This window comes from Rhinichthys klamathensis, unplaced genomic scaffold (genome assembly GCF_029890125.1).
Source record: "Rhinichthys klamathensis goyatoka isolate OS25496 unplaced genomic scaffold, OSU_Roscu_1.1 h1tg000474l_1, whole genome shotgun sequence".
Lineage (NCBI taxonomy): Eukaryota > Metazoa > Chordata > Actinopteri > Cypriniformes > Leuciscidae > Rhinichthys > Rhinichthys klamathensis.
This window is the reverse complement of record NW_026606962.1, coordinates 779040-805780: the sequence shown is the minus strand read 5'-3', so window position 1 is coordinate 805780 and position 26741 is coordinate 779040.

Here is a 26741-nt window from a genome sequence, read left to right as displayed (position 1 = left end):
CAGACAATTTGATACGGTACAATTGAAGTATAATTTTTTTTTTGTTAGTTTTTGCTGTTTAATGCTAACTGACTTTAACGATTGATTCCAAAATCATTGCTCCATTATGACTTCATTAGGACATTACGGCTAAGAATTGCTTCATTGTGTCTTTATGATATTATGTTTATTAAATAGTATTCTCTATGTGATCATACTCCCATGGCCATTTTATTTCTCATCTTTATGAGCACTGTTTCTCTCGTAAAGTTCTGTCACACCAGTAGAAAAAGTCTCCATATGGTTTATTGGATTTTGTGGGACCTCCATAGACTTAGCCAGCTGTGATAGATGGTGAAGTTAAAAGATGTAACTTCATTCTAAAAAATCAATTTCTATAACTCATGTGGTTATATTGGATCTCTACTGTCAGTCGCACTAACCGTGAGATGGGAGAAATATGTTTTGATCCAAGTCTAATATCAAGTTTTTCAAATATTTTTAACCACAATCGAATAAATGAACAATGCATGCCATCCTATAATCATAATTTATTTTAGGAACATATTTTAAAACAAGCTTTTAAATGTGCATTATATCTGTGTAGAGCCATTATTATTATTAATATAAATCTTTATCTGTATCTTATTTCAAAGACAGTTAACTATGTTCTGACTGTTTAGATGTCAAAGGCTGAAGCATTGTCATAGATCTGCCACTAACAAGGACACATGGGGGTTTTATGTCCCAGTGGTTTTCTCACAGTTTGGGATCTCCTGCATCCAGTGGATATGGTGGTTCATGTATGGCCAGCCTGGTCTCATTGTTAATAAGTAGGTATACATACGTAACATTTACAGGTACAAAACAGATATTGCACGGCAAACAAAATAAATATTACATGATAAATAATGGTTAAATGATTACAGAAATGCAATTTATTTTAAGGTTTAAGCGTCTTGTTTAACATTATGCAAAACAAGTTTGCAGCAAGTCACATAGAACAGCGCAAAATGTTATAATTTCATAAATGATTAAACTGCGTTTAATAAATGTGACTGAAAACATAATGTCATTGATGTGACAATTGAATGCAATAGAATCAAGATATTAATGCCACAATTTTTATATTCATACATAAGGATTCATATACATTTGTATGTCTGTAAACATAAATCATTTATGTTACTTGTTTCAGTATCTATGGCAACATAAGTAAATGTACGTGTGGTAGAACTCCTCGGTTACTGATCCGGGTATATAAGGCTGGCTAACACTCACTCATTCAGATTTTGCTGAAGAGCTGAGACAGGGATCCTGGCCATTCAGCAGTGGTTCAGAGTTGTGGCAGGAGGGACCAAACGTCTCTTTTCGCTCCTTCAGTAACCGAGACATTCTAATTCAGTCAGTCACGTTCAACTTTACGTTGATACTGACGTATTGGGGTCCCTATGGAAAGCATGCTGAACTATGTTATGAGTATTGGAGACGCAGATGCTGGCAAGCTGTAGCATGCCCTTTTGGCAACTGCCCTCATACAGTCGTAACCTATAGCACCCCAGGTAAGCCCAAGGAAAAATAGTCTTCATACCAACAGGATGGAAGGGACAGGGCTTACCCTGAAGACAGTCGAAACTGCTGTTTATCTTATCGCTTCAGTTCTCAATTCCCTTTTTTCAGCCATGACCAGTGTTATTAACGCTGGGGAAGCTAACCCAGTCCAATGGAGAGGGATGCTACGGAGGCCACATCCTGCCCATAGGGAGGTAACATGTGGTAGATGAACATAAGTACTGACCCGTGGGCCAGTGCTTCATATGGAAGATCTCTGCAGTAGGTCCTGAGGCTCTTTAGAGGGAAATAGCGCTGCAAGCGAGACACAGAGCCAGTCTCCTGCACATTACCTGCACATGTTTGTACCCAACACATGGGAAGAAACCGGCTCCACCGAGAGATTGTAGAATGTATTAGATATCACCCAGCCCACAGCTCTGCAGATGGCGCCACACGCCTACACCCAGGAGGAGGCAACAACCCGGGTGGAGTGAGCCCTCAGTCTGAGGGGGGCCTGCTCGCTTTGGGACTGGTACGCCTTGGCAATGGCATCCACTATCCAGAGTCTGTGCAAGCAGGCTCACTGGGGGAAACTCGTTTTTGCATAAGCCCCTGGGGCCAGCTGTGTGCCAACGTGTCAGTGCCGATGGTTGCCTCGGTTAAGGAATAAAAGAGCGGGCAGTGGGAAGACTCCTGGGAGGCAAACAGGTCTACCTGTGTGTCCCCGAATCGACTTCAGAACAGCTGGACCACCTGGGGATGGAGTCTACATTCTCCCGGAACCATGAGTTGTCATGAAAGAGCATCGGCCACACTATTGAGCTCGCCCCGAATGTAAATGACACAGAGAGACCCAGGCCACTGCTGACTCCAGAGGAGGAGATGGTGGGCTAGTTGTGACATGAAACATGTGGGTACCCCGCCTTGGAGGTTTATGCACGCAACCGTTGCAGTGTTGTTTGTACACAGCAACGTGCTTGCCTGGACACTTGTTCTAAGAACACTCCGGCCTGTAGAGAAGCAAGGTCTGACCAAGGGCTGAACAAAATTCAGTGACAAATCGGTGTGATGGTCACATGGAGTGTAATGCGGCGCCATGCCCATCTCTGGACTTACCTTGGCTGCGAATGCCATATGCCCCAGGAGCCTCTGGAATTGTTTGTGGAACCCTTTTATGAATGGCAAAACACAGCTGAATGCGCCCTTTCACCCGCAACAGAGACCTCTTCTTGTAGGCAAGCTCTTTTAGAGATCCGGGTAAGAGTGGCTCGGCATGCAAATCTCACGCGACAATATTCATTGGCCTGTTTTTACAATTCAGAGGTGATTAGGGTTCCCAAGTGAGACCCCAATATGTCAGTATCGACGTAACGTCGAACATGACTGACTGAATGGGAACCATGCTTAAAATATATATAAAATATATATAAATACCCATGAGATCACGTTGGTATGGCAATACGACTTCAATTTATTTTAACATCATACATTAACTGTCAGACAAAAATAAAGATAGAAGACTGTTTAGTAATGAGAAAATTATAAATTAGAGCTTGCTCTTTGTTGATATATATAGTATATATTTATAAGCTTTGACACCTCATTAACATACAGCATTGCTATAAAAGTTACATTGCTGCAACATAGGCTATATTGAAATTGTGTTACTCCCGTTAACATGTTAAGACTTACTAGCAGACCTCCTTTTTTCTCATATTCTGCCTGGTAGCGAGTACTCTCGATTTCACACCTTGTGGAGCGGTTCATGTCCTGCACATTGAATTGCTGAGATATACGTTTTAAAATGATTGTTGTGATTAGTGTCTTTCTTCACCTTTGCACTTACATATTGGCATAACTGTGAAACCAAGTGAATCTTCTCAAAGCACTGCAATGGAAGGTTGAATTTTCCCTTAGAAGGTAAAGTTTTAAAGCAGTGGATGGAACAAAGAAAGCTTAGGTAATAAATCTTGTTCTCATAATGACATTTATTCTCCAACTGAGGACCTGTATTATGCTTTCTAGAGAAAAGTCCATTTGAAACAGACATTTATGAAAAATCACCTTTTGATTTTTGCTATGTGCATTCTCTAGTTGTTGCTCTCCTCTGTTTCAATTTATCAAATGGACTCGTGAATGTAGGCCTATTATTTGAAATATTCACATTTGCAGCTGATACCATTTTCTTGACAATTTGGATTGAAAAACATTTTTTTTTATTTTAACCCACAAAATATTTCTGGATACTCCAATCTTCTTGAGCAGTTTTAGGCCTTTAGGGTTTAGGCATTAATGAATGTCCCATCTTAAAGCATCCAATCACCTTTTTGATACATTTTTGAGACATTGTTTACTCTATAACTCACATTTGAGTTAAAGAAGCATCTAGATTAAGTTTGAATAATGTATTTCAAATAGTTTTGGAGGTTTTGATTTTCTTTCATTCAAGTAGATGATCTATACTTCCCTTTGCCAATAGCCTACATGGCCTGCCGAGCCTCATTTCCAAGATGGCTGCTGAGTCAATTGACTTGCCTTAAAGGGATTTTGGATGTCCTGGCTTCACTGTGTGTTTAGCCAATACGTGTTCAGTTAAGCAACTATGAAAAGCATAAATTAATGACTGCAACATTATATCCATACTGTAGATGATGGCAGAATTTTAGCATGCTCAGAAGATGCTCTCCCAATTCTCTGGTAATGTCTTTATTCTGCAGCTTATGGAGCTGTAGATCAGATCAGTATTTGGTGACAGGAGAATGAGGTAACACCCAGTCATTAAATAAAAAATGACCCTCCTCTAGCTCATGCCTCATTAACTCCCTCCAACAATCAAAGGCCGGCCAGACAAGCTCCTCGAGAGGGTAATAACCAGGCAGCCTCCTCCCTAGAGACCTGATCTCTCCACCAGTAAAGGTCAATAGTGACATCAAGAACAACACTGCTTAATGCATTTGGTCATCGCAGGGTGGATGGACCAAATGGATAGATTTAGGACCCTGAAAGAGTTTTTAACAGATCTCGGACTGGATTATTTTACATAGTGGTCATCCAAAATTGTACTGACATGTACCAAGCAATAGAACCATAAACATTTGTTTTATCTTTTAAGTTAGGATTGTTAAGTGATTACTGTAACCCACTGCAATAAATTCACAAAGGAAATTAATACCATGTTGTTTTTAGAAATCAATCAAGATTAAATTTGTCAACATTGCTTGGTTTTGGTTGGGTTTGGAGCAATAATCTATATGTAAGCATGTAAGTGTGTCAGGCTCACTTAGGCAAATCAGTTAAGCTGTTGATACTGATATAGCAATATAAATGTTGATCCTCTTAAACCTTTGACTTCTAGGGTAATCAATGTATCAAGCCCTGTGGGACACTTCAGTCAAATAATCTATGGTCTCTTCATTACTGATTGTATGGTACTCCTGTGGGTATACTCCTGTGTGTATACAACATGAAATTAATAAAGCAATTTAGATTCAAATGCCTCTGGAAAACTGTGTGCAAAGTAAGTAAACCTCCCAAGAACACACAAAAACATAAAGGTTTACATGTCATCACAAGTCATGGCATTCAGAAACACGAACAATGCAGTTTGAGGATATCAAGAGTCACCAAGCTCAAATCTGATCAAGAACAGCAGCTACTGTACGCATGCATGCATTAAACCTCTAAGGTCCCTCTCCTCTCGTAACAAACACAAGTGTTCTCAGATGCTCCACAGGCAATTTGCACTCACTGCAGTGGTTGTTGCTCACTTAAATGAGAGGAACTTAAGTCCTCAAGGGAGGATTTAAGGGCTAATACAACTTTTTGTGGTCCTTGATATCTCCAGAGCACTTGCTAGTTCAGCTGTGATGTCTGTATATGTGTTTATCCAGTATATTATTATAGTGTATATATTAATGTAATAGCCTCGTGATTTGTATGCATAAATTGAAAATAGGTTCCCTTTCGAGGGAACTCCAACTGCGTCGAATGACACTTTGGGGGAACGCCCCTCAGCGTAGCGCCTCTGAAGTATGAATGAAACTGAGCCGATCTCTGATTGGTGCAACGTCATGACGTAATGTGTGACGGCACATAGGCGGAAGCTATAAAAGCAGCCGGCACACATAAGATGTCAGCTTTCTGTTCTTCAGCAAGCGCTATCTGTGACTGTTTGTCCTATTTATTGTTGTCTGTTACTGAGTGAATCTGAATGAGTGAAATGGCGAGTGTGAGCTTCAGGAAGTGTGTGCATCCTTGCCCTCGCTACATCACGGGCGGGGACACACACCAACTGTGCACACATTGTTTGGGAATGCAGCACGCGCAGGCAGCTCTCGAGGGGGCTGCTTGCGAGGATTGTGAAAAGTTGACAATCCGTGTGCTGCGTTCCCGGCTGGCTATCTTTGATGAAGATGGTCAGCCTCGCGAGCCCCGTGGTGCGGGACCCGCGTTCGCTGAGGCGGTGCGGCGACGCTCTTCATGGGGCTCGCAAAAAGATCTGTCCGGGGATCTCAAGGCTGCCGAGGCACCTTCTCGGGATTCATCGGGCAGTTCTGATGTCCTCGAGCCTCGCGCAGAAGCCCGCCCCGCGGCTTCTTCTGCGCGAGTCGAGGATCCGATGTTTGAGCTGTCTGCCTCCGAGGAGGTTGACGTGCTCAGCATCGAGGGCGGGGATTTCGGGGACGACTCGCCGCCCCGTGTCCCCGCGTATGAGGAGCTGGTTGAGGTTGTTTCCCGTGCGGTGGCTCATTTAAATATCAGCTGGCCACAAGAGAGGCAGGAAGCGCAAACTAAAAGCAAACTGGATGAGCGCTTCCTGCAGCACAGGGAACAACCTCATCACCGGGGCTTGCCGTTCTTTCCCGATCTGCACAACGAGTTGTGTAGATCGTGGAAAAAACCACACTCTTCTCGTGTCTCCAATCCCCCTATTATTAATTATAGTAACATCATGGGGGCACGAGAGAACGGTTATGGGATGATGCCGCGCATTGAACAGCCTTTGGCGAATTATTTATCGCCTGAGTCGGCATCATCCCTTAAAGCCCCGTTGCTGCCCACTAAGCCGTGTAGAGACACATCAGCGCTAGTGGGCAGGGCTTATATGGCTGCGGGTCGGGCTGGTGCGAGTCTTCACACCATGGCTATGCTCCAGGCGTACCAGGCCGACCTTCTTAAGGACATTGATGAGGGCGAGGGTCCAACTCCGGAAGATATTGCGGAGTTGAGGAAGGTCGCTGATTTGTCTCTCCGAGTCACCAAGGAGGCGGCCCGCGCTGTCGGTCGCTCCATGGCAGCTATGGTGGTCTCGGAGAGGCATTTATGGTTAAATCTTACGGGCATCAGGGAGAAAGACAGGGCTTTCCTCCTTGATGCCCCGATTTCGCCTTCTGGCCTGTTCGGCGACGCCGTTAATACCGTCGTCGACAGGTTTCAGGAGGCGAAAAGACAATCAGCGGCCTTCAAACAATATCTCCCTCGCCGCTCAGTGTCCAAGAAGTCTGCCCCCAGTGGGCAGCCGCAGCCACAGCCATCAGCCAGCTCCTCCGCCTATAGACAGGCTCAAAAACAGAGCGTCGCGTCTAGAGCCCCCCCTCAAGGAGCTTGGGGGCATAGACAGCGCTCTCAGGCGAAGCCTCAGCCTAAGCAGGGCGACCTGAGGGCCGTCCTGCAGGCTAAAAAGGCTTCGTCAAAGAGATCCTAGCTACTCTAGGATCTCTGCGGGCGGCCCCACCCGTGGTGGAACGACCGAGGTCGTCTCCTTCACGGAGCCCGCAGGAAATCGATGTTGCTCTCCCGCCGTTAAACACGCTTCGGGACACATCGGTATCCAGCGAACGCAGGCTGCACTGTCCGCCCCACAGGCTTGCGGTCAGGCAGCATTCGCATCCGCCCATCGAGAATCGTTTTCGGTTCAGCCCTGCCGGGAATCCGTTTCAGGGGGCCGAGAACGAATCCCGATTAATACCCGAAGCCAGGCTCGAGAGCCTGGTTCCCTTGGTAAAATATTTCGATGCATGGAAAAATCTGGCGAATATTTCTCCTTGGGCCCTGCGCACCATTCAAAATGGGTACAGGCTGCAGTTCAGTTCCCGCCCACCCAGATTCAACGGGGTGGTCTGGACTGTAGTCGACCCAGTGCAGGGTCGGGTATTGGAACAGGAAGTAAACTCCCTGCTGGCAAAGGAGGCTATAGATCGTATTCCTCCACCGGACAGGGAGTCCGGGTTTTACAGCCGCTACTTCATAGTTCCCAAGAAGGATGGGGGGTTGCGTCCAATAATAGATCTCAGGCACCTGAACCGTTCTCTGAGGAGATTCAGGTTCAAGATGCTCACTATTCCCATTATCGTGAGTCAAATTCAGTCCGAGGATTGGTTTGTCACGATAGATCTAAAGGACGCATACTTCCACATATCCATCCTTCCATCTCACAGGAAGTTCCTGAGGTTCGCTTTCGGGGGCGAAGCGTACCAATATCGGGTTCTTCCTTTCGGCCTAGCTCTCTCCCCTCGCACATTTACCAAATGTATGGATGCAGCTCTGGCACCGCTGAGGCTTCAGGGCATCAGGGTGCTCAATTATATCGACGACTGGCTGATTTTAGCACAGTCACAGGAGCTGGCGGTTCGGCATCGAGATGTCGTCCTCGCTCACATCCAGAGCCTGGGGTTGAGACTCAACACGAAAAAGAGCGTGTTGACACCAGCCCAGAGAACTACGTTCCTGGGAGTGGTGTGGGACTCGGTCACGATGCGGGCACGATTGTCTCCCGCGCGGATCGAGTCCATCCTGACCACAGTGTCCAGGATAAGGCTAGGCCAAGCCATCACTGTGAAGCACTTCCAGAGAGTGTTGGGGCTCATGGCAGCAGCGTCCAGTGTCATTCCATTCGGCCTGCTGCACATGAGGGCCCTTCAGTGGTGGTTAAAAACCAAGGGGTTCTCCCCGAGGGGAAACCCGTTCCGCATGATCAGGGTTACGCGCAGATGCCTTTGTTCCCTATCTATGTGGAAGAAAGCTTGGTTTCTGTCCCAAGGGCCAGTGTTGGGAGCGTCATGTCGCCGGAGAACCGTTTCGACAGACGCCTCCCTCACGGGCTGGGGCGCGGTCATGGACGGCCGCTTTACGACAGGCCTATGGCAGGACCATCATGCCTCTTGGCACATAAACTGCCTGGAGATGTTGGCGGTGTTCCGAGCTCTGAGGAGCTTCCTGCCGGACCTCAAAGGTCATCATGTCCTTGTGAGGTCAGACAATATGTCGGTAGTGGCCTATATAAACCATCAGGGGGGTCTGAGGTCTCGCCCTCTATGCAGACTGGCGCATCAGATCCTCCTGTGGTCCCAGGGGAAGTTGTTGTCTCTAAAACCAACATTCATCCCGGGGAGTCAAAATCAGGGAGCAGACATCCTGTCAAGACAGGGGCTGAGGCCCGGGGAGTGGAGACTCCACCCCGAGGTGGTGGAGTCAATATCTCAGAGGTTCGGCCCAGTGGAAGTGGACTTGTTCGCGTCTCGAGAGACGACCCACTGTCCACTGTGGTTTTCCCTCACCCATCCAGCCCCGCTGGGGTTGGATGCCATGGTGCAGACGTGGCCGAGGCTACGTCTGTACGCATTTCCCCCGATCGCTCTGCTCCCGGGAGTTCTAGAGAGAGTCCGTCGCGACGGGATCAGTCTACTGTTGGTAGCCCCGTTGTGGCCGGCCCGAGTATGGTTCTCCGACATAATTTTGCTCCTGGACGGCCCTCCATGGGAGATTCCCATCAGGAGGGACCTGCTGACACAGGCAGAGGGCTCAATATTTCACCCTCGGCCCGAGTTATGGAAACTGTGGGTCTGGCCCCTGAGGGGGCACAGTACCTAGAGGCCGGCCTATCAGCTGGAGTAGTGGAGACCATACTCAGCTCTAGAGCTCCATCCACGAGGAAATTGTACGGCTTAAAGTGGAACGTCTTCACCGTTTGGTGTAGGGAGCGTGAGGTGGACCCAGTTAACTGCCCAGTGGCTTCAGTGCTGGAGTTCCTCCAAGATCGCTTCTCCACTGGTCTTACCCCGTCCACACTCAAGGTGTACGTGGCTGCCATTGCGGCTTTCCACGCTCCTCTGAGTGATGGGCCTCTGGGGAGACACCAATTGGTCGTACGTTTCCTCCGTGGGGCTTGGAGGATGAGACCTGCGGCTCGTACCAGGGTTCCCACTTGGGACCTGGCAGTGGTTCTCGAAGGGCTGGCCGAGGCCCCCTTCGAGCCGCTGGAGTCGGCTGAGGCCAAGAACCTTTCGTTGAAGGTGGTCTTTTTGTTGGCCATTACTTCTCTGAGGAGGGTAGGAGATCTCCAGGCGCTCTCCATATCTAACGAGTGCCTGGAGTTTGCTCCAGGCAACATTAAGGCCATTCTTCACCCTAGGCCCGGCTATTTGCCTAAGGTGCCGTCCAGTGCGGCACGGCCTACGGTTCTGCAGGCTTTTCATCCTCCACCTCACGTGACGGCGAATGAAGAGAGACTTCACATGCTCTGCCCTGTCAGAGCACTGAGTATTTACATTCAGAGGTCCTCTTCATGGCGGAAGTCGGACCAGTTGCTGGTGTGTTTCGGGTCGCCCAGAAAGGGGCTTCCCGCCTCAAAGCATACCATCAGCAACTGGATTGTCCAAGCGATTTCCACGGCCTATCAGGTGCGCGGTATGCCTTCACCTTTGGCCGTGAGGGCTCATTCTACCAGAGGCATGGCGTCCTCTAGAGCTCTTCTCGCGGGGGCCCCCATCCAGGAGGTCTGCGATGCAGCAGGATGGGCTACCCCGCATACCTTTATTAGGTTTTATAGTTTGGACATTCCGTCTACACCCGGCTCTCTTGTGCTCGCGTCCTAAGTGTGCCTGTGAGCAGCTTCACACTAGGGCAGGCAGGGCGCGTTGTGGCGTAGTGGGTACTCGTTCCCCCAAAGTGTCATTCGACGCAGTTGGAGTTCCCTCGAAAGGGAACGTCCTCGGGTTACGACTGTAACCCTTGTTCCCTGAGAAGGGAACGAGAACTGCGTCCCTTGGCCACGCCTTCCCCTGCCTGGGAGCGCTTGCTTCATCACAGAAGCTGACATCTTATGTGTGCCGGCTGCTTTTATAGCTTCCGCCTATGTGCCGTCACACATTACGTCATGACGTTGCACCAATCAGAGATCGGCTCAGTTTCATTCATACTTCAGAGGCGCTACGCTGAGGGGCGTTCCCCCAAAGTGTCATTCGACGCAGTTCTCGTTCCCTTCTCATGGAACAAGGGTTACAGTCGTAACCCGAGGACGTTTTCAGACATATACAAGAGTTACATAGAGTTATTCAGAAAGTAGCTAAACACAGCACAGTTTTGGAGAATAATTTTTAGCTTTTTTAAGTCACCATGATTTATGAGGTTGTGGAAACGAAAACATTTATTATTATTATGAAAGTAGTAGGAGTGTCAATTTCATTTCTTCTGTTGTTTGCCATTTTCGTAATTCTGACTTCCAGTTTTGTTGCAACACTATAGTGTAGTTTGGTACACAATCGAGAACAGTTTGCCAAGAACTGACAGTAGACAAGTTAATTATAGTCGGAGATGTAAAGACGAGTACCTGAAAACCATGCTTGAGTAAAAGTAAAAATACCTTACAGCTAAAATGACTCATTACAATTTACAAGTCACCAATTCCAATACGACTTGAGTAAAAGTCTTAGAGTATCTGATTTTAACAGTACTTAAACGGTTAGTTCACCCACAAATGAAAATTATTTCATTAATACCCTCATGTCGACTTTCGTTCATCTTTGGAACACAAATAAAGATCTTTTTGATGAAATCTGAGAGCTTTCTGTCCCTCCATTGACCACTACGCAACTACCACTTTGATGCTTCATAAAGTTCATAAAGAGATCGTAAAACTAATATGAATTGAGCTGTTAGTCCAAATTTTATTAATTTAATGTCTTTTATTCCCATATAAACATTGATCAGCGAACATCATGAAGTTCAACTTAACCTGTTTGACGCGCGAGAACAAACCTCATTGGTTCTTGCGGAAGCTCAAACGTGCTGTGTAACACACGATAATGAACTTTATTGGTTCTCGCACGTTAAGTGAACATGCTTGAGCTTCTATTTACCACAACTGAGGATGTGTTAGTTTGAATGATGAATGTTTATATGTGAATAAAAGCCTAAATTCTATCTATTCATCATATAAAGCGATTGTGTCTCTTTAGAAAATGTGGACTCTTTTGGATCTCTTTATGAACTTTTTGAAGCGTCAAAGTGGTTGTTGCGTAGCTGTCACGGATTTCAGTCAATTAGTATTAAATGAGCTCTGGCTGTGACGCCAACCGGGTCTGCTGATTGAGTCGTGATAACAGATAGTTGTATCTACTGTATGTACTGTAACCACTCCCAATGAGGGATGAGTGCATTAATCACTGATGGCCTTTAGCAGGGCACACATTTTAAATCTGGACATGTGAGCGGAGTGAACGGCTTTCGTTAGTGTGTGGAGCAATGTAGAAGTTCAGCCTAATGGGACCTGATGCTTTATGGCCCCTCTGCTGTGACTATTATAGCCCTCCAGCCTCAGAGTAAACTGAGCTACCTTGTCAGACTGTTTATCATCCTGCGTGTCTGATACAGATCTAGAAATGACATATCAGGTTTAGACTTTAAGCTGATGTTTTTGTTTCAAATCAGCAGATTTTACAAAAGTGTAGTGACAGGCTGGCTAACATCAAAAACAGCACATATACTTGCACTCTAAAAAAATGTTGGGTTGTTTCAACACATGTTTCGGTCAAATATGGAAAAACTCAACCATTGGGTTTAAAAATGTAATTTAAAAACGGCTGGGTTCGTCCATATTTGACCCAAGCATGGGTTGAAACAACCCAACATTTTTAGAGTGTGTTTAGTCACAATGTATGAAACCTCTCTGCCAGAGATTAGACAAAGGGTTGCATAGGTTAATTAAATAATTATCACACAGATCTAGGTTGTATTTTTCTTTTAGGACAATGGGAATTTTATCATTCTATGACATTAGTTAACTCATTCATCTTACGAAGTATTTTGAGCATAGGTTCTTGGCAACTTCAAACAAAAAATGTAAATCTATTAAAAATATCCCAGGCGGTTCTTTTTTTCTCTCTCTAATCAAATATTTTTAAAGCATGTAGCATGTTTTCTTGGAAATATTTATGTTGCAATGTGTAGTTTCTATCCCTTCAATTCCATCTTTAGTCTTTTGTAATGCCTTTTTAACTAAGACATAAAACAACAATACAAACATTGTAAATATTAGTGATGGATTTGATGAATTCTGTGATGTAATGTTGTAATAAATGTTTCGCCTCATTTCATCTTTAAATTGAACTTTGATAAAACTACAGAAATCAGTATGACATTGTCAACATTTTAAAAGATGGTTAAATAAATATTACAAATCACTTTGTTGACTCTCATGTAATCAAACTCTCAATTCTTCACTAAGTTTAGCTTTTTAATTCTGTCCTGTCATTTCTCAAAGTCTGGTTTACCCTTTTAACGAAATAAACCCTTAAAGTATTTTCTTTACAAGTTAGAGAGTTCAAAAGGTACTGCATGACAGGAATGACCTAGTTCCTCTACTATAATTATATTCTGTGTTCTTTTGGAAGTGTTAGACATAACTTAATTGTATTATATTTATAGCACACAACCAGTATGATTATACAAAAACAATAATCCAGACAAAACATGTGTTACGCCCCTGAAAAAGGGGAGAAATAATCACGAGAGTTATACGGTTAGGTTTCCTCACTGAAAACTTTAGTGTTAGCGATTTTTACAACAATACAACATTTTACAGATCAACAGGAAATAGTAGTTTTGAAGGGTACATGGCTTATTCAACTAAGTCACAACAGCATACACTGTAATTCACTGAAACATATACTCATTTTCCAATATCACTGTCAAGCACAAAGTAGCTTTAGCTCAGTAAACCATAACTACATTTACCAAAAATGTCAATAAAGTGCTTGAAACATAGCCTAGAAATCTAGACGCACCCTAGCGGCAGCAAGGTATTTTGCAGCAAAGTGTGGTCTAGCAACTCTCCGTTGGCATTCGAGCTGGAAAAACCAAACTCTGGTCAGGCCAATCACATCGTGTATAGAGTTGGTGGGCAGGCTTAACATAATGACGGCAGAGTTGTGACGGTTCCCCCGCGTGATTTCCATAGGTGATTTGAATTCCCTGCTACTTGAAAACAAAGAAGATGCTGCTGGCGAACAGCGGTCTTTCGAATCGGCTTTGGCCGCGACTCTGGATGATTTGGAGTTAAGAGAACGTCACTTAAGTCATTCTTAAAAAAGGAAGATGTGTTCGGAGTTTTGACGACCGGATACGGCAAAAGTTTAATATATCAACTAGCTCCGCTGGTGGAAAAACGCACAGGACTCACTCAGCCACAACCGTTCGTTGCTCTGGTTGGTTGTAGCGCTGTCCTATTGCATGCAGAGGGAATTTGAAAGACAACCGTTTATCCCGCCCCTCGGATTGAGGTATGCCAATTGGGAGTTCCCAGACCTAACATCTTAATGTAGGTCTGGCTTGCCAGGCTATTGAAACACATTATACAAATAACACCGCAAAATAGATTATTAAACGCATACATGTTAATTCACAGTTGACATAAAATGGCGTCTACTCTCGGTACAAAGCTATTTTTCTCATAGACAGTAAAAGAAATGGACACAGCAACTCCATAGACTTCAACGGAGAAAAGTGAAGTCAATTAGAAGCACTCACTTCCTGATTGCCAAGTGCACTGCGCAGGCTCAAACTGAGCTTGACGACGTAGATGTGGCGTGAGCAACCTGTCTCACAGTTGTACGTCTTCTAGTAGCTGTGCCAAGAGGAATCTGAATCATTCCCTTCCGAATCTTGCAGAGCCGGAGAGCGTGAATATTAGCTGTCCATGCTAGCAGCAGGAGAAACTTTACAACTCTCTATGGGCTTCTCCCTTGATTTTATGCCTCCACATCCCCCCGATTGCGCGCAAGCTTCTACTTCTGTCTGTATGGTCATTTCTCTACTGTGCAACAGAGAGTCGCGTGTTATGACGCAATCGTAAACCTATTTTTACAAAAACTGCTTCTACGGGGCCATAACGTAAGATACAAGGTAATGGAGCCTTTTATACATTGTCGTGTTTCTTTAGAAATAAACAATGGACAAATGGAGTCTTTAAACGCCTCAGATGTAAAGTTATTCGCTGTCAAAGTGACGCCAAAATGAATGGGAGTCAATGGAATGGCTTGTTAGCCAATGGCGGCCCCCGGGGAGACTTCAGTTTCTGGCTGGTGGATTACCCCCTTGATTTTTCTCTGTAACCGAGCGGGTGGAGACAAAAGCAGTCGATCTCAGGCTCATAGATTAAGATCACTTTGTAGATCACAGATTAACACTTTTACCCTTAAATTAGGCACTACAAAATAAAGTAATCAATATAACGTTTACACATTCTTCTTATAATTTTTACCCTTTGTATCACATAACATATTTTAACTTTTTAACACAATTATATGAATTGTATCAATCCCTATTAACTAATATTTACTGCATGATCTTTTTAACCTTAGATATTTTAAGATCCTCACATACTACTTATTATACTGTTATAAGCTAAATGTTTTAGTGAGTATTTCTTTTAACCTGTCACACATGCATGAATGGGTAAAGTTAATTGCTATATGTTTAAACTTGAATTGTATTACACAGAATTTCTGTATGTGACAGAATATCTCATTTGTAGTGCACAATTATCTTTTCTGCATTTCCCTACTGTCGCATCATGTGATGTGTTTTGTCTCAAATATGTCTTTTGGCCTTCTTTCAAGAGCTCAAGCCTCTAAGTTTGGCTTTGGTTGCTTGCATTATACAAAAATCTCAAAAGTGGCTTATGCATTATTTGCCACACAATAATACACTCAATGGTAAAACACACACTCTTGTTGTATAGATTTGCTTGCAAATAAATTGATACAAGATTAAGGAAGTGAGTGACTCCAGTTTAGTGTTAGATGGATAGAAAGAGAGTGGAAGAGGTTACGGACTGGAGATATGCCACATTGCATTGGTGTGGGACAGGCTGATGTCAGCCATGTCTGTTTAGAGACAGCTTCATGTCTGCCAGTAGACAGGATGATATTCAGAAGAAGAAGAGATTGGGGCCCATCTCAAATTATGCTGCTTATTATACCATGGCATGGCGGGCCGGAACCGTGGCATGGCGGGCCTGGGCCGTGAAACGTGGGTGGACCTGGGCCGTGGAGCGTGGGCGGCGCGGGCAGTGCAGGAAGCCAGGGCGGTGCCGGCATTACAATGGGCCAGGGCGGAGACGACAGTACAGGGGACCATCTCGGGACGAGACTCTGACGTGGCAGCCATCTCGGGACAAAACGTGACGAGGAACATGAAATATAACCAAATCGTGACAGTAAATGTGTATCTATCTTTCATTATTTATACATTTTGAAATTCACTGACTAAAAAAACAATGGTTTTGTGTGGCAGAATTTCCTACTTTTGTTTGTCCTCATGGCAGTAATACAGAGGGACACAGTGTTCTCTGAGAGAACTCTTTAGAAAGGGGGTGGAAGGGAGGCTGCCGCATATGTCTGGTGGATTAATGTGTAATCTGAAAGGACAGTGCACCCTCCTCTCCATGATTCGTCCTGTTCTGATAGTCCTGCTCTTAATTACCTGCAGCAATTGGGACAATCTCGCTAACCTTGCTACCTTCAAACCTCTCCTGCTCTCTCAGGGTTGTTCCCATGATTGCAGCCGGTGAACACACATGGAAAATCAATAGTGCTCCAGGTCTCTGCTACACCGTACAGCACCCTAACAAGCTCAAACAGCTTGTTCATAGTGTTTGATTAGGTTTTCATCATCTTTCACCACACAAACACACACATACACACACACATATATATATATATATATATAGCCTATATGTGAAGAGTTCAGATGCAAAAGCCTCTAAGTGCCATTTGAAATTTTCTTCTAGAATGATCATTTTTATCAAGCTTGTATATTTAAGTTCAGTAATTTCACTCAAATGACAATTAATAGGTAATCTTCATTGCCATTTAAGTGAAATTACTGAACTTAAATATACAAGCTTGATAAAAATGATCATTCTAGAAGAAAATTTCAAATGGCACTTAGAGGCTTTTGCATCTGAACTCTTCATATATATATATATATATATATATATATATATCTGTAAGCCAGGTGAATTATGCAGATGATGTTCTTCTACACATACGTGTGTGTGTGTGTCTGCTTCAAGTGGAAGCACAATCAATAACTTAATAAAAGTAATATCTTTTCCAGCCCTCGCACAAAAAATCACAATATTATCACTCATATTTACTGTGCACTACACTAAAATTGCTATTTTTTGTTAGCTTGCGTCAGTTATAGTTTTTTTGAACATATAATCTGTTCTGGGTTTGAGGTTAATCTCAGACAGGATGCCGAGCACCAGCACCCCATTACTTGAGCAAGGTTATGTTATGAAACTACGTAAGCACAAACATACTAAAGGCATCCTCTTAGTTTTTTGTTTTTTTTTGACAAATATATTTGGAGTTCACTGACCAGAAATACAATCCAAATTGACTGATAATAATTTCCCTCAATTTGGGCTACGCTTTCAGTGATTCCCATGAGGCAGTGGGGCATGTTTAATGACTGCAGGGAAGCAATTAGTAGCAGGTCAAAAGTAGCTGCGGCATAGGTAAATAACGTACACCTCTCTGACCTTTCTGAATTGTAGAGACAAACTACAATCACATTCTCTCACACATTCTGAAGTGTGGTAAAGAACAGAATGGGTCAAATCGTATGAGTATGGATGAGAGGTTAAGTGAGTGTACTTTAAGAGGCAGGTGTCTCTGTGGACCTTATTAGAGATCGCATGGCTTTCCCTCTCCCTGCCTAACTGGACAGACTCTTCCACACCTCTTGTTCCAGATATTTCAGCCATCAGCGTTTTAGCAGGGGTGCACACCTTCTTTCTGTGCCTCAGAATCTCATGTGAGCTGTACAAAGAAATTCTGGCTCAGCAAATGCAGTTTGTTTTTTCAGTATTACGGCAGCATGTAAAGAAATATCCAGCATTCATCCACCCCAAAGAAAGTACCTCTGCCATGTTAATCTGACTTGATGATGGTGAATGCTTTGGAGACAGCTGTCAAAAAATATACTGGATGAGTAGCCTGTTCATTTTGTGCTACAGTTTTGTGCTACAGTTTTTTAAAAGTAATAATGACTTTTAACTGAATTAATGAGTTAAATCTTTTAATTACATAATTGAATCAGTGGGCCAAACTCATGAATTGATCACTGAATCAGTGAGTTGTGCGTGAGAACTGTAAGAGTGAGTCAGTAAGCTTAACTTAGGAATTGGGTCATTGAGGAAATGAATTGAATTCAAGAACAAGAGCATTGAACTTGTGATTCAGATCATTGAGTCAGTTTATGAAGTGGATCATTGAATCAGTGAATTGGATCTTCAGAACTGGATCATTGAGTTGAACTCGAGACAGATCCAGTCAATGTAAGTTGAACTTGTGAATAATTTAATCAGTTAGTTGATCTTGAAAAATGATCATTGAGCCAGTGGATTGAACTTGAGAACTGGATACTAAGAGACTGTTTCAGAAACTTGTACAATAGTGAATCAATTATAGCCTGTGTTTGTTTTTTTGTGGAGGTACCTGTTTTTTCTTTTATTATTATTATTATTTATACTGTATATGAAGGACTTTTTCTTCACAATCCATTAGAATTCATAGGCATACTCACTATTACAGAACCACAGAGATTAAATTCTTGGAAACAGTTTATGCTCTGTTTTATCATTTGTTTCAGCCTAAATGATTTTTGATTTGTTTTTTTTAATGTCATTTGAGATTCATAATTGGAAATCCATTGTCTATTCCAACCATTTAAACCTTGAGCACAGATCCCCTGCATAAGGAGAATGCCATTATCTCACTCTGCAAACCCAGACAGTAATAGGGAAGAACATTTTTAAATGCCTGCACTAACACAATCTGATAGGACAGAGTTTCTCCGCTTCTCCTGCTCTCACCTCCTCTCCAGTGCTCCGCACAGCCCTTCATCGATGTGACAGAAATGTATCCTCCTCCCAGATTGATCTGACTTGGGCTTGAATCGGTGACATTTGCTGAGGCACGAAGCCCACTGGTAATGAAACGACTCCGACAGCAGTCACAGCTGGCTGGCTCCTGTATGAGATGTAGAATTGCACATTAGGAAAATAACATTATCTCTTCTCTAAGCTAGACATGATTATAAGGTTTTTCACAAATGTGGAATTCATGCAGCTCAAGTGCTACTGTCATTAAAGCAAAAAAAGGACCATGAGCTAATTCATGTTCAACTTTTCAGTTCAATCTTTGACTCATTGCTATTCCAGGGAAAAAAACTATTATTATTATTATTATGTTCTGATATGTTTTAATGAATAAAATAGCTATATTACATAGTTCATATAAAGATCATAGCGAAATAGCATATCTGTATCACGCATAATGTAATATTTTCCAATATAACAATGTTAATGAAAAGTTAATACTGTGTATATATATATATATATTTTAAAAAATATATATATATTTCAATTGAACTAATATATGTATATAGTTCAACTTTTCCTTAACATTGTATAATTGTATAATAAAATATATCTGTAATGTAGCTATAGTGTGATATATACTCTTTAGTGCAATGTATAATATATTTTGTAATGTTTTTATCATTTTTTTTCTTTTTTGTCTTATGCTTCTTTTAGTGTTGCTGGAAACATGCTAATGCTCATGAGATTATACAAAATTCATAGATGCTGGTTGGAAATCTATTTTTCTGAAACTATTGATCATGCATTATTTATCTGTAGTGTCAGAGGTTATTCAGATTATTTACAGTAATGAATGATTACTCCACATTTTCCTCTCAGATTCAGGAAGAATAATGAATAAACTGGATTGTGAAAGTTAAAGCTGTGGGTTCATATGTCAGAAGGGTCTCACTCTTCAGACGATGAGATGAAACTTTATCTGATGTGTCTTATCTCTGTAATACCTGTATGTTTATTGGCTTTGTGCAGTTTTCACTGGATGTATCTAATGTGTTAGATGAGGGAAGCTCTGCTTTGCTTTCTGCATTGGGAAAGTCTCATGCTGTAGAGGGTGCGGATTCATCGTTGCGGATTTTTGTGTGAATGTATTATTCATGCGTCTCTATGAGGGCCTCAGTAAAACAGTGTGACTATAGCTCTAACGAGCTGCTCTAGTCAATTAATGCTGCATATCCATAAAGACGAGTGAATTGAAATGTAGTATTTAGCATTTGTCATGATGTTTCTTTAAAAGGCGTGGTCACTTTTTGCAAAAAGTTGATCTAGGAACTTTCTCATGAATTGTGCCATGATTTGTTCTCTTATAGTACAGTACACTCATTTTCCTTTAAATAGATGAGTGCCTTTAGTCTTGCTTACAAATCAATAAAAAAAAAAGTGATTTCAGTTGATCTGTTGACAGGAAATTACTTGTTCAACTTAAATGTGAATGAAAGAGTTGTCTATCATTAAATAAATTAATGCAAGGCCAAATGTGTTGTCTTTATTTTAAATTCAAGTTAAAATATTTTTCCAGTTGACATAACTTGACTTGTGTTGACTGGACTAGGAAATTATGGTTAATTTCACTCTAATGGGAAGTTACTTCAACAAAAGATATATTGTCAAGTTGACAAAAAAATTTAAGGCAGCGGGGTAACAAATTTTTTTAAGTTGACTCAACAAATTGTTTTTTACAGTGTACTTGAGACATCCTATATGCCACAACAGCAATTATGTCAACTCTCAAAATCCCACTGAAGGAAATATTGCCTGTTATATTCTACTTGCAGATTTGAACTTAATATATTTCCCTTTTTTATCTCATAATACATACAATCAGTGAATTTCCCTTCTGTTTACCCAATAACATCAGTCTGTTAATGGTTAATGCGCTCACCCTTGTAGGCCTTCTGAATCAATGAACTCTGAGATGGGGAACTGAAACACAGCCACACACACCAGCACAAGCCTGTAATGACACCGAATTCGGATTCGATTTAAAATCACATTCAAAAGCACACAAACAGTGCAGACAGGTGATAAATACCTTAATGGGGGCCGTTCAGGTCATGTCACTGTAGCAGTCATTAGATGTCCACCCAGTGACCAGACTCATTTGTATTCACTTGTCCATATCATGTGTGCAGAAAGACAAATGACTTTTTCCTTGGTTTATCTCAGAACTGACAGTGGTAAAACAAAGAACAAAAGATGGAACACTGACACTTGGTAGATATACTACTAACAGATCCCTGTTCAAAACTGGTTTTCACTAATAGAGTGGTGCAGGGATGACGTCAAAACCACGAAGACTAATTCGCCAGTGATTCCTTTGAGATTTTCCTAAGGGTATTTATAATGGGATTTTTCAGTTTATGAGTAAAATAAAGCCTGTGGTAAACATATCTTGACGATATTTTGATGTTTTGTTCTACAACGTAAGCTGCACACACTCACACTCAAAACTGTCTTTATCTAGTTACTTATTAGAAACATACATAACATGCTTTAAAATTTGCATTTTGGGTATGGGTGTGTGGAGTTTACATCGTAGAACAAAAATGTCAAATTATCGTCAAGTATTTATTTTACTTATAAATTGAAGAAAAGAAAAAAACATTATAAAAACCCATATGACAATCTCGAAGGAACCAGCGGTGAATTAGACTTCCAGGTTCTGACATCATCTCTGCACCACTCTATATAGGCGTCCACATTATTCTCTCTCATGCTTAAATTATGTAAAGCAGTTAAAGAAAGGTGATCATTGTGAACCATATGCTGAAAATAAATTTAATTTACACATATATATTATGCACATGCATGCAAACACTGAATCATGGGAAATTAAGGTGAATGTTAGATAAAATAGGCCACTGGGTTCATGGTTTGGTCAGGGGAAATTATGTCAGCTGTACACACTTTTGGCGCTTTTTTATGTCGCTCATTATTTTGCATATCTCATTTTGCGTTCTTACCATTTTCAAAACAAATGCACCTAATGAAGCCATAAAATGCCACGGCGATGCAGAATGTCATGGTAATGGTCCAGGCACATATGCCTTTTCCGCACATCTTCTCTGGGGTGACCTTAGAAGAAAGCTGTCCTGTTTTGAATTGCTAAACACAGCCAAGAGAAACCCTGGCTCTGCTTTAGGGGAAATGAGAGTGGTTTGTGGGAGACTACGGTGTAGAAAATACAGAACATGTTTATATCATGACATTTCCCCTCCACCTGTCAGTCATCTTTGTGCTCGTGTGGTGGGTCATAGATGCAGGGTAAACCAAACATGTCACCTCTGATTGCCTAAAATGCACTGGGAGCAGTTGGGCCTAAGCATATGGGTGTGATAAACTCAATAAAACAGCTATATACAGTAATATAAAACCCATGATATCAGTGCTCTGTTTCAAAATGTCATATATAGGCATTGGTGTGATATCTGGTCAAATAATGATTTCAATAACTTCTTCTGGAATATAGGCTACACAGTGCTTATGGAAATTCAAATCATTATAGGTTTGTTGTTTTCCAGGAAAAAATATGAATTGAGGATTTTGAATCGTTTCAACTGACTTAAAAAGAACCTGTTCCTTATAATTTTTCAAATTGGACATTACAGCTCACGCTGAAGAAAACGCACATCAAACCTTAGCTGCCACACTGCAAATGCATGGCTGTGTATTTGAGGTTTTGCTTTAATAAGGGTCAGTTTAATCTGACCCAGGATCAGATGATCCAGATCAGGGCAGTTAAGCTGTATGTTGCTTAATGCACAATGTGCTGCTACATCAGGAGCATATATAATCACAGATTCTTTTCTTTGCCCCATGTCACAATAGTACACCCCTGATTTAAGAGATTTAAGAACCGATTTTGAAAAGATATGATTTACACACTTTTCCTAGAATTAATGTCATATCATGTATTAATTGAGTTTCATTATGTCAAAATCTCAAGATCTTCACTGCACTTTCTTGCTCTTAACCCCTCTGTTGTCCACTTGTTGTAAACATCCTTTATGCTTTGTCTTGTTCATGGTTAATTAAATAAAGGAAGCACTGCCCTGCTTTTATGTCTGCTGAACAAATGCAATTAAATTCTCATTGGAACTTTATTTATATTTATGTCTCCTTGTCTGCCATTAAAATGTCTATGCCTGACAAGTCATTCTCATATTTAATCACTCCAGTTAATCTCTGTATGTATTATCTATATTTAGCAATTTTGATCATTTGTTACATAAATTTATACAATTAGTTCTGTCCCGTCTGTGCCTTAGGCTGTGTTCAGACTGCAGGCAAATCAGATTTTTTTTTCTCAAATCAGATCTTTTTAGGCTGACTATCCACACTATTAATTGCAAGTGATCAAATACAATTTGTGTGTCCAGACATAAGCAATCTATCTATTTGGGTTGCTTTGATAATGAAGTAGGCATACCCATGTATGACATACCATTTGAACACCGTATGAATACTTCCGGTATTTCCGTCACAAGTTTTGGAGTTATTGTTGTGTGTCGCGTTAAGAGTGATGCGAAATATGATTTGAGCTGCCAGAACGTCCAGACTGAGATGCATCTGTAAGAATCTGATTGGAATCGCATTTCAAACCACCTCCATATGTGATTTGAATCAGATTTGAAAAAATCCGATTACATGTGTTTTTTGCCATCCAGACCCATCTGGATAAAGTCTGGACATGCAAAAAATCAGATTTTCGCTGACAGTCTCAACATGGCCTCAGTGGTGAGGATTTTTCAGTGACTCCTTCTGCAGGTTACATCGCTATGCCGTTACGTATAGGTTTATTCTGTAAGCGAGTCATTGACTCATCCATTCAACCGATTCAAACACTGATTCATTCAAAGACCAAAAGGGTGACTTGCTGAATTCGGAACTGCATATTCGTAAACTGCTCATTGTCACAAATGTTTGGAATGGTCTAGGAATGGGATGAGAAGGATCTAATCGCATGATGTTATTAACAACAACTCAAAACAAAATACTAAACACCCAAACAGAATATTAAGGATGTACAAGCAACGAGAACAAACAATGAACTGAAAGAAACACAGAGCTTAAAGCAAACTAATCAATGCAATGAACAGGTGCACATAATAATCAAATCGACGAGAAACCATAGAAACTAACTGAAACACAAGAAACTGAACTAAAACACGCGTCAAACCCAAAACAGAAACAAACACATATTACCCTTTACACTCAAATAGTTGAAATAATAGGCTGAAATAGTAATAGTATTATGCGGTTCCAAATTCAGCAGCTGTTTTTATAAATGAGTCAGTTATTCCTTAGTTTTTACCGATTTGGTCATAAAACACTAATTCTTTCAGGAACGTTTGGATCTATTTTCTTTTAGCAGAGCAAATATAGATAAATAAACTGCCAATAATGTGTCTAAAATGTTTGTTCCTCAAATATTAACTTATCAGTTTTGACTTATAATAGAATATCACCCTCCATAAAATTACATATTATATTGTGAGATGGTCCAGATTTAGGTGTTCATTTCTCAGTTCATCTGTTGAAATTAAAATTAAGTGAATTTGCTTATCAGAATTTTGTTATTTAGCTTGTACAGAATATTTACGCAGATAATCAAAAATAGCTTAGATATTAAAAATATCTATGTTCATTTCTGTGCGCCAGTATTTCTCTTCAAGAGAAGCTTTTGCAAAGCCACACAAAGTAAACAAACTGTCAGATCTGCTTGAAATGAACGCTGATGGCTCTAAACCAACACACTGTGTTCCTCTGCTAGCAGTTGCTCATTAATTTCAAAATCAGAATCCGTCTGTCTCTCGCTTCATTAATGGACAGGTTGTTCTGTTGTTTTACAGCAAGGGGCAACCTTACTAGAACTGTCAGAACTGTGAGAAAACACTGTGCCACAATTCTTCCTCTAAAACTCTGTTCGAACATTTTATTGCATGGAGCTTTTCCTGCATTCAAATACCAGCTTTTTTTTCCATAAAGCTTTATGAGTGATGGTGCCCCAGTGCTTTCAGTTTTTTAATGGCATGTGTTAATGACATGCCACATGGGAAATCCGAAGCTTTACATGCTGATTAATCTTTAAACAGAGGTGGATAAAAGGGGTTATTAAGAGAACACCCATTTTAAGGATCTTCACTAAGTATTAATCATCTTTACACTCATCTAATGGCCTGATTGCGAAGCAGAAGGTATGTAAAGATAATGAAATGCTTATCGCAGGTCATGAGATTACTTTAAACCCATTATCTTCTCTGCACTCTATAACTTTAGTCTTAATGTGGTTTAATGTGCTGGCTTTTATTTTGGAAAGTAACTTTTATTCTGACAGGTTTAACTGACTTGTGAGTGAAGGGGTATCATCCCTCCTCAGTTCATAGGATTCTTTCAAAGCCTCGCCAATCTTCGGATATTATCACATGTTTGAATGCCACAAAACATGGAAGTGGCTTCAAACGCATGTACTAAGATATTAATAGTGATTGTTAATAATAATGATAATAATACATGTATATTTTGTTTATACATGTATATGCCTGCAACAGAGTTTAGATGAAAGTTATATATAATATACCGTTCAAAAGTTTAGGTTACGTTTTTGAAAGAAGACTCTAGCCCACCAAGGCTTTATTGAACAAAAATACTGTTAAAACAGTAATATTGTGAAATATTTATACAATAATTTCTAAATTAATTTACTTTAATATTCATCTGGCAAAGTTGAATTTTCAGCATCATTACTCCAGTCTTCAGTGTTACATGATGCTTCAGAAATTATTCTAATATGCTGATTTGCTGCTCAAGAAACATCTCTTATTACTACCAATGTTCAAAATGTTTGTGCTGCTCAATATTTTTGTGAAAGCCTTGATAATTTTTTTCAGGATAATTTAATAAATGAAAGTTGAAAAGAACAAAATAAAAATAAAACCTTTTTAACTGTAGTGTTAGTCTTTTTTTATTGTATTTTGTTTATTAACCTTACCATGACCCTTAACCCCACTTCACAGTGATATAAATGTATCATGTGAATGATATAAATGTATAACCACAACTATTTAAATCAAGTCAAACCCAACTTTGGTTGCCTGGCTGTAGTGAGATTTTGATTTAGATTTTAAGGATCTAACAGTTAATTTTTTTAATTCAACTTCATGCAGATTAGCCTGATGTTGTCCTAGATGCACTTTTAGAAACTGTCCCTGTTAACTTTAATACATATACCTGACCTGCTCAAATTAAACAATGTATAAGCAATAAGTCCCTTTAAAGTTCAAGACAAGTTGAGCTGTTTTCTCAGTGGTCTTTGTCATTTTTAAAAGTATTTTATCCTACAAACATGTTCAATGTGAGACACACTAAATTATGCTTTTTGAAGAGATGACAACCCTTCAAAAAGCACCATAAACATCATCTGCAGTCATGCAAAAGCCTGGTGCACTGCAACTCAGAAATATTGATATCATAATTGGCATGGTGTTTTCTTGTGTAACATGTTTTTCTAGCTATCTGCAAACTTGAAGTGAGGAAGAGAGCAAAATTTAAGTTGCTATTCATTGAAAATCATCTCGTCCACCATGGCTCTTAAAACTCATTCAGAGATAAACATTTGAAATTTGCCACAATGTGTATAGCGTTTTACAGCATTGATTTCAAACTGACTGCAACTCATCTTGAGGTGACAAGTTCAGTTTTGGTGGTGCAGGATAAAAGTCGGTAGAGAAGTCTCTACAGTTTAAGCGAACATGAACACTAAATGAATAAAATGACAAGTCTTCAGATGTGCAGTCTGATTTCCAGGCACAAAGTGATGGTGTTGCTTAGAAACAGGAGTTCTGTTCTGCTTCTAATCAGGGCATGATTCCCACTGTGCTTTCCTGTCAAGTCTCGGCTCCCGTGGCGACACTGTGTGCCATTCTGTATGATCTCCCCTACTGGCACAACAAGAGTGCGATGGGTGGGCAACTTCAGCTAG